This window comes from Dioscorea cayenensis, chromosome 10 (genome assembly GCF_009730915.1).
Source record: "Dioscorea cayenensis subsp. rotundata cultivar TDr96_F1 chromosome 10, TDr96_F1_v2_PseudoChromosome.rev07_lg8_w22 25.fasta, whole genome shotgun sequence".
Taxonomy (NCBI): domain Eukaryota; kingdom Viridiplantae; phylum Streptophyta; class Magnoliopsida; order Dioscoreales; family Dioscoreaceae; genus Dioscorea; species Dioscorea cayenensis.
In genome coordinates, this window is record NC_052480.1 from 22512536 (window position 1) to 22525379 (window position 12844).

General features: G+C 33.1%; 1 long non-coding RNA gene and 1 pseudogene across 2 annotated transcripts; both read right to left on the minus strand.

The window, feature by feature from the left end:
• Positions 1 to 4969: 4969 nt before the first annotated feature.
• LOC120270592 lies at positions 4970 to 8098 on the minus strand. 2 transcript variants are annotated; one of them, XR_005539630.1, is made up of 4 exons: positions 7508 to 8098; positions 5700 to 7369; positions 5380 to 5604; positions 4970 to 5281 (listed from the first exon to the last, which is right to left on the minus strand). It is a non-coding gene; the product is annotated as an uncharacterized LOC120270592 (long non-coding RNA). The 2 variants fall into 2 exon arrangements; XR_005539629.1 differs by having other exon boundaries at positions 4979 to 5281; positions 5700 to 8098.
• A 25-nt stretch (positions 8099 to 8123) lies between these two features.
• LOC120270591 lies at positions 8124 to 9309 on the minus strand (annotated as a pseudogene).
• Positions 9310 to 12844: the final 3535 nt, after the last annotated feature.

A 12844-nucleotide genomic window follows, 5' to 3' on the forward strand; every position in this document is an offset into this window, starting at 1 on the left:
ATAACAAAATTTAATAAACAAAAATGATCTGCTCCTCCAGCCAAGCATAAGAAAGAAGAGAGTTCCTTGGCTTTATGGATCATTGATCATCATCGTTGACATGAGTAGTAGTGGCGACGGTGGTGGTTATACTGCTGCTGCAGGCTTCCAAGTTCGACCTCCTTCCGAAATCTCAGCCCCATTCTTCGTCTCTATTCTTCTCCTCTCCTATCTCTTCTCCCATGTTTTGAAAACCGGACCGGACCGGCCTATCGGACCGGAAAAACCCGGCCAAACCGGCCGGTCGGACCAAAACCTGATGGAACCCGGTTTTCAATTTTATTTTATTTTTTTGTTTTGTTTTTTTTTGTTTGTTTGTTTTTGTTTGTTTAAGAAAGGACTTAGGGGCATGAATTGGCTCTTTTTTCTTGATTTCATGATACTCTTTTGAGTCTTGATTTGTCGAAAATATTATTTGGATTTTTGGAACTTTGGAGTTTAGAGGTATGAGAAAAAAAAAAAAAAGAAACTTGTAAATTGTTTAAGAGGTATAGATCATTTAGGACTTATTTTTATTTTATACTTTTTATTTTTAATGGTAATGATGATCAAATATGAGAATTAAATTAATCATACTTAGTTCTAGTTTTGTTTTGAATTTTTTTTGTTCATGCCTTGTCTCATCCTCACATAATTAGTAATTTATTTAGTTGTTTAATTTATGTAGTTTTCATCATCCATTTATGATTAATAGATTAAGAAATAAAAGGTTTAGGGAATTATATTTGTTGCTTTATCTAGATTAATTATTTGAATGTTCAACCATTTTGACAAAATCATAATGATATTAAAATAAATATTTAAGATAATTATGATTAAAAATATAATAAAGTTTGTTATTATATGTATATATATATTATATATATAATATTTAAGATAATTATTTATTTATGACGTCATCCGGTCCGACCAAAACGGGTCATCCGGTCGAACCGACTGACCCGTGACCCAAATATGAGACCAGTTCGCTATCCGGTCCGGTTTTAAAAACATTGCTCTTCTCTCCTATTCAAGCCTCACTCTCCTCCTATATCTTCTCCTCCTCTTCGTTATGCTGCTACCGCCAGTGACGTTCGTTTCTGGTCATCTTCCTCTGGACCTCGTCCACTCGTCGCCCTCAATCAAATCCTTTAAGCCAACGCTCAATGATAATAGATATTAGGTTTAGGTTTTTGTTAAATTTCTTGTTGGAACCCTGTGAACCGGCCCGATTCATTCGGTTCACAGTTGAACAAACCCGGTTCATTCGGTTCAAAGCTAGTTCTATATTTAAACGGTTTTGTGGACTAAACCAGACCAGGGTAGTACCTGAGTTCTGTCCAACCCGATTTTGACTACCTATCTAACGTTCAAAAGAGGCTAATTTTTTTGTTTTTGAGTTGGTGGATATGATGTTAACAATAATATAATAAATCATTTATGTAGGGTTATGCATACAAAATTACATTCCATGTTTTAGAATAAAAGTTAGTTTGATTATTCAACATAACAAGGGGTAAGATGAAAAAAAGCTTGGCAAAGTAACAATTTTTATTTATTTGCTTTTTTTACTACAATCTGTTTAAAGAGGGGTTTTTTTTTAGTTGACTGATTTGTTTGTTTATTTTTTTCATTTCTAAGATTATTAATTTATGTTGAGTTTGTGATTTTAGAGAGTTTGAGGAAATTTATTGAAATATTGGTGATTGATGATTAACATCTATTAATTATAAGGATTTGAACAGTTTTAAAACTAAAATTTGTGATTTAATAATAAATATATAATAACAATTTTATTTGTAAAAATACTATTATTTTAAATAAAAAGTTAAATAATTTTTTTTACCAAAGTAGATAAATCACAATTTTAGTAAAAACAATCAAAGATATAGAAAAACAGGGTATAAAAATAACATAGAAGAGAAGAATAAATTAAAAAAAAACTTTATAAATAAGAGTAGAACAAAAGTCACCGGAGGTGAACGACAACACTAAAAAATAAAAGACGAAAAACTGAAAGGAGAAAATCATCAATTTTGAAAGATACCAATTCAAATATAAGTTTATCTCTATTATTTTGAATTTTGAATTTATAAAAATTTCTTTCACCAATTTTTTTAAATTTGTACTTCGCCCCCTTGGGCCAAAATTCTTGGCTCCGCATCTACTTATAGCCATATTTTTATTGATATATCCTAAAAATGGGCCCAAATTTTTAATGCTAGATAAACAATAAAATTTATCATCGATTGGGTTCAACTCAAATTCAATGGCTTTAATTTATGAGAAGAGGTCAGGTGTACAGGTTGAACTCTATAGACATTTAAAATTTAAAAAATTTATCCTATCCAAGCTTGATGATCTAAATAGATATAATTGAATTTATCACATTTAAATTTGAGCTAATTATCATAAACTTGATGGTTGAGAAATCCTAGTCAAAGTAGAAGTGAAACAATTATATATAAATATATATCATAATAATTATCAATAGAACATCCGTTGCCTCACTCAAATAATCAGACTAATAGCAGCCATATTCCACTTTAGAATCATGGATGTCAGTGAGTTGAAAGAAAGTGCTCGTGTGGCGGCCTTTGGGGTCCTCTTCACACTTGGTTTCATCATCTTCGTTATCTTCTTCATAGTCGCTATTGAGATCTTAGGCCTATTCATTTTGCTGTTCACCACAGCCCTTTCCAAGTGCTTTCGGCGCTCTAATGAAGAAGGATTACTTGAAGAGATAATAATAACTAGCAACAGCAGCAGCAGCAACATTAACAGCAGGAGATTGAATCTCTTGGAGATCATCTCTCATATATTCTGGTTCCGTGTTATTTATGAGGCCAGCCACCATTTCATCTGTGCAATCATGCCCTTAGAATTCCAACCCAACAATTTTATGGCTTACGATGAGGAGGTGCCGGTGGAGCTTAATCTTCCTAGAAACACACCCTTACTCTTCAAATATCTATTGAACAACCCATCAGAAACTGCTGCTGATTTTGCCGAGTGTTTCACTCGCCGTATCCTTAGCAATCTCGGCTTCCACGTGCACTTGTCGTTGTCATCCTTGTCATCTTCTGGTAATATTTATAATAATTATCAAGGATGCTATGATTCTCGTGTGTCTCATTTTGAACAAGTTTTTATCAAAAGTTGTTATGCTCGTGAACTTGTTCAGAGATATAACTCCATTGATTGGGATAATAATACTGGTTTCCCACATCTGCCACCAGTACCGACTCAATTCAGTGGGCTTGAGAGAAAGACATTCAGGTTTTACTTTCCATTTGAAGATGACGAGTGGGTGGAGCCTTTTAACAATTGGTTCAATTGGTACATCAAGACCATCCATGGAAGAATCTTTACATCCGTAGATTATCTAGCTTTTGAAGCTATTGTCAAATTTCTCTTCTTCTGTTTCTTACATGATCTTGCTGCTCCTTTTATCAGTTGGTTTGCCCTATTTGGAATCACTACTTTGTAGAATTATTATGTTCCTTAATGTTCAGTTTTTCATTATATATTTTTAAATTTTATTACTTGGTTTGCCCTATTTGGAATCACTACTTTGTAAAATTTGATTGATTTATTTTATTTATTTATCTATTTGTCTATTTAATTATCTACCAGTTTATTTGTTTTTTTAGATTAAGATATTAATGAAGGTTTGTTGTGAATTAAATATTTTTAAAATTATGTTAATTTTTTAATTTGTTGCTATGTTGTCGGCGTTGTAAAATTTGATAAGATTTTTATAAAATATTATTATATATATTTTATTATAAAACAAATATAGAATAGTAAAAAATATTATTATAATTTACTATTTTGTGTTCCATACTTATATGCAAATCAAACATCTATTTGCGAGCATTAATTGCTAGAAAAGCTTTTAAAAGAAAAGATTTTACATGGAATTATTTTTCATGCAAAGTAATATTACAATATTATAATACTTTTTGTAGATTCAATGAACATGGAAATTTAAATTCATGCAAACTTAATTTTAATGTTTGGTAGGATTATATTTTTTGTGAAAAGTTTTGTTTATTGTCACTTTTATCTTTGTTTATTATATCTTTTGATTTATTTTGATTTAATAATTCGAATGTGCCTGAATAAATAAATTAACTAAACAAAACAAAAATTCTAGAATCAAAATTCAAGATATAATCTAGATTTATTTTGTTCTCTCCTTATCAATTACAAATGGATTTGATTTAATTCAAAAACATATTATTTAAAAACAAAATTGAAATTTATTTAGATTTAATCAAAACAAAAATTCTATATCGGAATCAAATTTCAAATAATATTCCGGATAAGACAAATAAATGTGAAAAAAATACCAGAAAGGTAGCGATAGCTATTGTTGTGTTAGGTTTCTAAATTTTTTTTTTAATTTATATGAGGGTAATATAGTCAATTAATATTAATAATTTCACAAGGTATTACAAGACAGCTTTAATACACCTATAGACAAATGTACGTTTTTATATTTTGCCGTTATAAATCCAATAGCGGTAAAACATTTCTGCCGGTATAGGTTTTTTCAAGTATTTTATAGTGGTGAAAAATCTGCCGCTATAGGCCTCATAAGTCATAACTCAAAATATTAAATCATTTGAATTCATATTCGTAGAAGCTTTAATAGCTAATGAAATCTATTTATTTTTAATATAGACAAACAAATATATATATATATATATATATAAAAGAATCACCGTCTTGCTTTTCGCCTTTGCTTGAGGCCATTTTTCTTATTTCTCCATAAGTTCTTCGAGATGTTGCTCTGACTGGAAGGAATGAAAAGCAGACTGTAGCTTTCGTTCTCTGTCTCTATCTCCGGTCTAGGTACATGCATTCTTCAGATAGTAATACGTAAGAGGAAGGTGACTAAGCAACTATGCTACTATTCGCACCTCAACCTAAAACCGACTACTGGAAATCCTACTAATGGCGGGCAATATATATGTATGAGACAACATCAAAGACAATATTAATATTTTAATTTATTACAAAATGATAACCTAAAAAACTTTTCTCTTTTCAACAATTAGTATACATATTCTAAGAAAACACACATGCAAGCATAGGCACATACACACAAAAACATGATTTTCAATTGCAGCCTTTGCCAGAAAGTCCTTGCAAAGATAGTATTATCAGGCTTTCTATGCTTCAAAAATATTATTAGGCTTCCTGATCAGGCTTTCCATGCTTCAATGTTAATGGCAGTCTTCCTCTAAAAATATACCTAGTACAAACAAAACCACCATAGGCCGAAGGTGAAAAATAATGTGATAATTGAACTAATGAGAGATCAATGTACTCTAAAGAAAAAGTCAAGCCCACCTTTCCAATGCAGAAATCGCCAAACAAGGAAGAAAACCAAATTTATGGATGCAGTTGTTTGCCAGGCTAAGTTTAGTATAGACCTAGTCGTGAAGAATAACCAAACTCATGAAGCTCACTCGGCATCATCAATACCCCATCCTATCAAAACCTCCTTCCAGTGTATATAATAATAGGCCATAATAGCTACCAAAATAACAAAAATGATCAGCCAAACATTCAAGCCTGTCCAAAACAATGATATGACAATCAGGACACAAAAATATGGAAACCTTTTTCATCCACTGAAGAAGCAGGTAACTAATGATACAAAAAAATACCTTTTTTTCATTTTGCTCTCAAAAAGTATCACATTTGCAGTCAATTCAAACGACTATGATGATTGATTTGCTGAGATCAATTCCTGAATGGATCTTCACAAGTTTTCTGGGTCCTAAAAAACTAGTACAGGTATGTATCAATTTCAGAAGAAAAACAGTACCTCTACCGGTGCAATGTTGACAACCTGGCATCAAATTACCTTTATTCACCAAAGTATAAGAAATAATACAAAGACCAATAATGTGTGCTCAAACCAACACAAAAAATTAAACAAATAAGATCAAACCTAATGGAAAGAATTAACCAATCCAAGCTAGCAATTAGTCATTTAAGCTTTGCTCAAGTAGGGCACAACCCTAATCAGAAAAATCCAAGAAGTGGAATGGGGAAATTTGGCAAACTGACAAACCTAAATGAAAAGAATTTACCCAACTTGATGAAATTATTCTCAAAAAAAGGAAAACCTGGACTGAGATCTATCACTGAATGGATCTTCACAAGTTATTGGGGTCCTAAAAAACCACAAACACAAGCATAGCAAAGACCAGAAAAAGAAATATTATTGCAAGATCTCATGATCAGTTGTGCTCCTTAACTACTTAAAGCATGGGAAAGAACATATCAATCAGAATTAGGAAGAAAAGCCAATGAAATCAACATCGATTAAATTTCTCCCAAGAACAATGATTTGCTTACAGTTAAGGATGTGACAGAACTTGCTGAAGATTCAACAATTTTCTGTAAGTTAACTCTTGAACCAAGGCTTATTATTTTGCTGAATTAATTTAAAAGTATATACATATAAGATTGCTTCTTTTCAAGTTTGTGAGAACAGAAGAAAATATCATTGGTATCAATCACTTACACTTTGATTTCTCTTCTGTCACACAGGATGATTATGATGATGCGGATCATATATATATGTGTATCTTGATTCTTGAAGGCTTGCTACTACCAGTACTCTAGAAGCCTTATTAACCTTCCAATTTGGATGTGTTTTTCTTGCACTTTTTCTGTCTGACTCTCTATGAGAGATTATATCATATATATGAAATGGGGGATTTTATGGACACCTTCATAAATAATGACATTATCTTTGCTTATCGTTATGCCTATTTGTTTAATTCTTATACATGCTTCTTATGATCATGAGATTTATCCATAGACTATTAAACGCTTTGTTTTGTGAAGTTAAAAGCATATGAATTATATTGATGAGTATTTGGCCTAGTTTGTGTGTTTGGTTTTGTAGTAATTTTAAACTAATTATTTAAATAAATATTAATAAATTCATAATAAACCACCTATAGGTAAATCAAATTCATAAAGTTGAGCAACTATAATAATGCCACATATTTTTAAGGATTCAAAGAAGAATCAAAAGCATTGTTCATTGAATAATCACAAAGGTGCATTATAAATATCATGTATGTGCAATAGTACCTTGTAACTACCACTTAATGTTGCCTATAATGTAAAACAAGTGCGAATTAAGACAGCATTCATTCTAAACTAGAGGTTTCCTCTGCTTGCATAACCCAAACTGTGCTGCTAGTACAGAAACATTAAATTAATAATCTTTTCACTTAAAAATAAACACTTATGTTGTCGAGCAATTCAAGAATCTGCAACTGTGCATTAAATTCAGAGACAACACCAACTGAATTTGCTGAGAAAACAATAACAATTAGGTTAATACATGATGGAAAACATGCAAAGGAATATCTTATGAAGTTGTAAAGTTCAAATTAAAATATAGTTTAAAGCAAAAAAATGAAGAAACAAATTCCAGCTTTAGCTCTCTTACTTCTTTTCTTTTACAGACCCCCACTGCTAATTTTGGGTCTTCAACCCTGCAAATCCTATATATAACATGCAAAGGAATATCTTTCTACACCCTCCCTTCAGATAAGAAAAAATAGAAAAGATCCTACAACAAAGAAACAAAAAATTACTTGCAAACAATGTCCTATAAATTGGTGCTATGCAATAACCATTGTAAAAAATAGTCCCAACAACAAGCTAGCTTTAACAACATTAAAGTAAGAAAGAAATTTTGATATTCAAAAACCCCAAACTAGAGTCCTCTTGAATTCAACAATCTTTAGATTGTGAAGATGAATGAAGAAGGTTTAAGAGAAGAAGTTCCAAAGTTGCACTAGCACTTTCAGATCTACCTTACAATTCTCTCAAGTAAGCATTTTGAATCACAACTAAGTCCAAAATTGAGTAGCAATAGAGCATGATAGAATAACAACTAAGCACTTTGCACCTTGAAAATTGGTAAACAAAGCCAATGTTATTTATTCAAACTCATAAACATATAGGATTTTCCTCAAATTGAACCTCAATCCAATAATCCCAGAAATCCCAATTTAAAACATCAAAGAGAGATCAGGTATTATAGAGAGAGAAACACAAGAGAACCACAAAATTCTACAATGTTATTAGTTAGAAAAGATTGATATCAAACCACAAGCAAATCCATCCACAGATCTAAGAACAAGAAGAAGGACTATGCATATAATGACAAGAGTATTCAAACCAACATCCATACATCGATCAAACGCCGAGAGAAACACCAAAACGAAAGGGGCAAGAAAATCCCTATAGATTAAAGTAACATGATTGGAAAAGTAGCAATCGAAACAAGAGAGGAAGGAGGCAAGCCTGATAGATCAGTCCTGGCGCTTGAGCTTATCAATCCGTTGACTGAGATGCTCGACCTTGATAACAAGGTTGGTGACGGCGAAGAGGAGCCAATGGAGGACGAGGGCGGAGGCGATGAGAAGAGCGTTGCGCTGGCTATTCATGATCGATTTCTGGTGCCGCGGGTGCTCGGTCGGCGTACAGGCGTTCTCCTGGTCGCACGTCGGCTGGTTCTTGAGCAAGAAGAGGCAGAAGGGGACGATTGAGAGCAGATCGGACGACGACGATCAAGCCCTTGCGAAGTGCGTCGAAGACGGGGAGGGTGCTGAGGAGGAGCACGATCGTTGTTGTGACTCATCGAGATGGGTATTCTATAACGAAAGCTGATCCCGAGGCAAGTGACTAAAAGAAAGAACTATGTACATACATGGCATCGAAGAAGTTATGAGGCTCGTCTCCATGAAGACGAGAGAGGAATTCGGTGGTGTGAGCTGCCGAATTTGGTTATCTTAATTACTGTCTTTTAGAGTTCATGTTTTGTTCTTAATTCTGCTATTTGAGTTGATTCTAGAACTGTTAATTCAGTCCTTGTTATTGTTGTTTGATTGTGAAGACTTAGATCTGGATATTAATCATGATGATGGCTTTAGTGCTGGACACAATTACTAGATCTGTTAAATTCAGTACTGTACGTTGTTGATTAGCTGAATTTTGAGTGAATGCAAGTGAAGATCAACTGTGATTTGGTTATATTGCCGCCAGTTTGACCAGAGGTTTAATTGATACTCATTGAGTTCATAACAGATCGCCTCCGTCGCCAAGGCGTAGCCGAGCACTACCCACTCCAGCGCCATGTATCCGTGGGTTTCTGGATTTTTGTGGTTTTGATCGAAAGAGCATGGAACACGAGGAAGAAGGGAGACATTGGGAATGGGTGACTAGAGAGAGAGAGAGAGAGAGAGAGAGAGAGAGAGAGAGGAGGAGGCGTGTGATGATGACACGTTGCGAGATGTGGATGATGGGGTGAGATAACCTTGAATTTGTAACTATTTATAGTGAATTTATAGATTTTTGTTTTATTAACTAAATATTATTATTACGCCCCGAACTCGGTGCCTTGACAAACGGCCACGACCCACGGGAGGCGGGTGGATCTGCAGTACTCAAAGCCTGCAGCGGTGAGGAGTAGAAAATAAAGGCGTGAAATACAGAATATGAATCTGACTTAAGGGTTTAATAGGCTCGAATACTGAAAAGCAAATGAAATACTGGAATGACCTCGAGGAGGTTCTAAAACAACTATACAACTGATACAATAACATAAAATACATCTCCAAAGGAAGACATCTACTGGAAGCCTTCTAAGATCCCTAAGTCTATTACTTCTGATCTGAAAAGGATTTAAAATAAATCCATGAGCTCACTAGCCCAGTAAGTAATCCAAAAACAAACTAAAAGCAAAAAATTCAAGTCTGAAATTTGCACAAAAATCAATATCACAAAATTAGCATAAACAAAACCAAAGGGTAAAGCACAAAATAACATATTCCAGAGTATGTCTCCAAATTAACTGTAAATGCCAGAGATCATTTGTTTATCCTAGGTGACCCGAGCCAGAATAACAGAAGTCATTTATTTACCTTCGGTGACTCGAGACTAAATATCAGGTAGCCGTTGATTATTTCACCAAATGGACACGGTGAGAAACTGCAGTCGTATTTTTCATAAATTACTTATCGACAAGGTCAGGGTTTAACCCCCACTGACAGGGTTGCATATCGTTCCTTTGGAGACCCAAAATATTTAGACAGATTTCAAAGCCAAGAATACAGAATATTCACAAGTATCTTCCAAAAAAATCAAGTAATAATATAAGATAAATAAATAAATGAATAATAAATAATTAAATAAATAATTAAATGCAAAAGAATATACCAACTTTTCCAAACCTTGACCTGGCTACTATTTTAAAGAAATAGTAACAACAATTCATACTTATTTGTCAAAAGACAAATTCAATAAATAAACAAATAATTAAATAAAATATCAACATATAAATATAGACATGCCAAATAACAACTTGATTCTCTCATTAGAGGAAAATAAAATAATAATAATATATTTCTATTAAAACAACATGACAAAAGTCAAATTCAATAATTAAATAAATAAATACATAAATAAAAGTTCGAAAAAGATGGCAGCATGACTCCAACGAATTTAAAAGTAAAAAAATTTCTCCAAAAGTACTAACCATGAGATATACTTATAATCCAACTAATCAAATATAGTTCAAGGACAACTTGGTATAAGTAAACAATAATTTATTCACAACTATCCCTCACTCTCTCAAAATAAATGAAAAAAAAATAAATAACTGAATAAATAAAATATTTGTAATAATTACTCAATGAATTTAAACAAAAGGTAAAATACAATTAGACATCCTAGTAATCATAGAGAAATAACCAAATGATTAGCAAAAGGTTTTATTTTCCAAAATTTCTAAAATTGGGAATATATATGATAACAAAATATATACAAAAATATAACGATAGATTACTTACTTGATGATCTTCTAATTCCAAAAGAAATCCAAAGTTATCTTCTCAAGGTTGTCCTATAACCCAAGAGGAGGACCAAACCAAATAGACATGAATACTTGGAATGGAAGAGTTCAAGCACAAAGGCTAAAGATAAGTTAGTCTAAAATACCAACACTCTACAACAAAGCATGGTCTTTCTAACCACAATTTAGAACTCAAGGATTCAAAGGAAGCAACAAAAGCAAAGCATCAAAAGCTAAAATTAATTGAACACAACTCATACTCTACCAACATAGTGGTTTACTATGCCAATACATATATAATTTCTCATTATCACAACCAGGATGCATGCCACTTAAGCACTATTGTAATGCATACATATTAAATAAATATAATATATATATATATAAGGGCAGGTGTATGCATGTACACCAATGCATGGATCATGTAAGCTTACATTCAAGGGTGTAAACATATGGTTTCATGCAAATGAGAATATGGTTTCATGCACAATAAATAACCATGGTCTCATGCATGCAAATATATATATATAGCTCCAAGCAAGGATAAGCCAAAAACAAATCAAAAGGGTGAAGCTCTACAAGCAAACATCAGCATTAAAGACAACCATGGACACATGAGAGTATAAAATCACACACTAAATCACATGCAACTAGACCAAGGTGGCATAAAAAGGTTTCAAGTTCCATGGAGTAGGAAAAGGATAACAAGCTATAAGGATCTCAAGGGTTGCATGAGTATAAGCACAAGCAACTAGGAGCTTCAAAACATGCATCTCATTAGAAAACAACCTTTAACCATGCTTAAGATTTCACATACAACAAGCTTCTCCCAAAACTTTAGCATCAAGCCCCACCACCAACAAGGGAGCAAGACACCTACCTAGACTTCGGGAGAGCACTAGCGGTTCATTGATCTCCTTAGCCTCGACTCCGGCTGTTAAGATCTCTGGTAGAAGTATGAGCTCTAGCGATGGTATTAACTTCTCATCAAATGTCCCAAGAGAGCAAGGTAGATTGGGAGAATGGAGAGAAAGGAGAGAGATGGAAGAATGGAGGAGGAAGATGGTCATGAGGTGTAAGGCTCGGCCAAGAGCGAGACAACGATGGGATGGGGGTCGGGGAATCTCTTCGGAATTTTCTCTCTCCACAAAACTCTCCCAGCAAGGTGACAAGAAGAAAAAAAAGGGGTTAAGGGAAAAACAAATAGGTTTAACAACTTAACTAGGTTTTAATGAAAAGGGGGTAGGTCCACAAATGCTGGTGGGGTCCACAATTATCAAACTGAAGATTTTTAATTATGTTTAACATTATGAACAAATTTTAAAAATATAAGCAATTAATGGAAATGAAAAAAATTCAATTACTCCTAACAATGAATTATGTGACCTTTTAACATTTTGTAATACAATCTATTATTTTCTTAAATAATTAGTGGTGAAATGTAAATTCTTTCTCTGATAATTTTTAAATTATATATTGTGGCAAAGATTTTTTTACCATTAATTTTTAGGGAAAATTAATGTTACCCTAAAAAATTTCATAAATTCTCAAATAGCATTGTAAGTTTTGAATACACCGGGCAGCCCTTTTGTTATTTGTTCACTTCCTTTTTGCCCCCTGTAGGTCACTCTGATTGGGTCCATGTTTGTGAAATTCCATCATTGCACTTGAAATTGTGGGAAAAACCGCCCAATCACATCATGTCCAACTTTTTTGCATATCATTTTCCTTTTTTAAACAAACTTTGCAAGGCTTCTATCACATTGGAGGCTTAGATTTTTCAATCCATCCCCATTTGTTGTGTTGGAGTTCTACCGGTTGCCTGATAAGGTGACAATCTCTTCCTTGCCCTAACCTTGATCACTGTGCAAGAGAGAGTAACCATTTATTTTTATGTAGGTTTACTATGGAGAGTTTTTGTGCTAT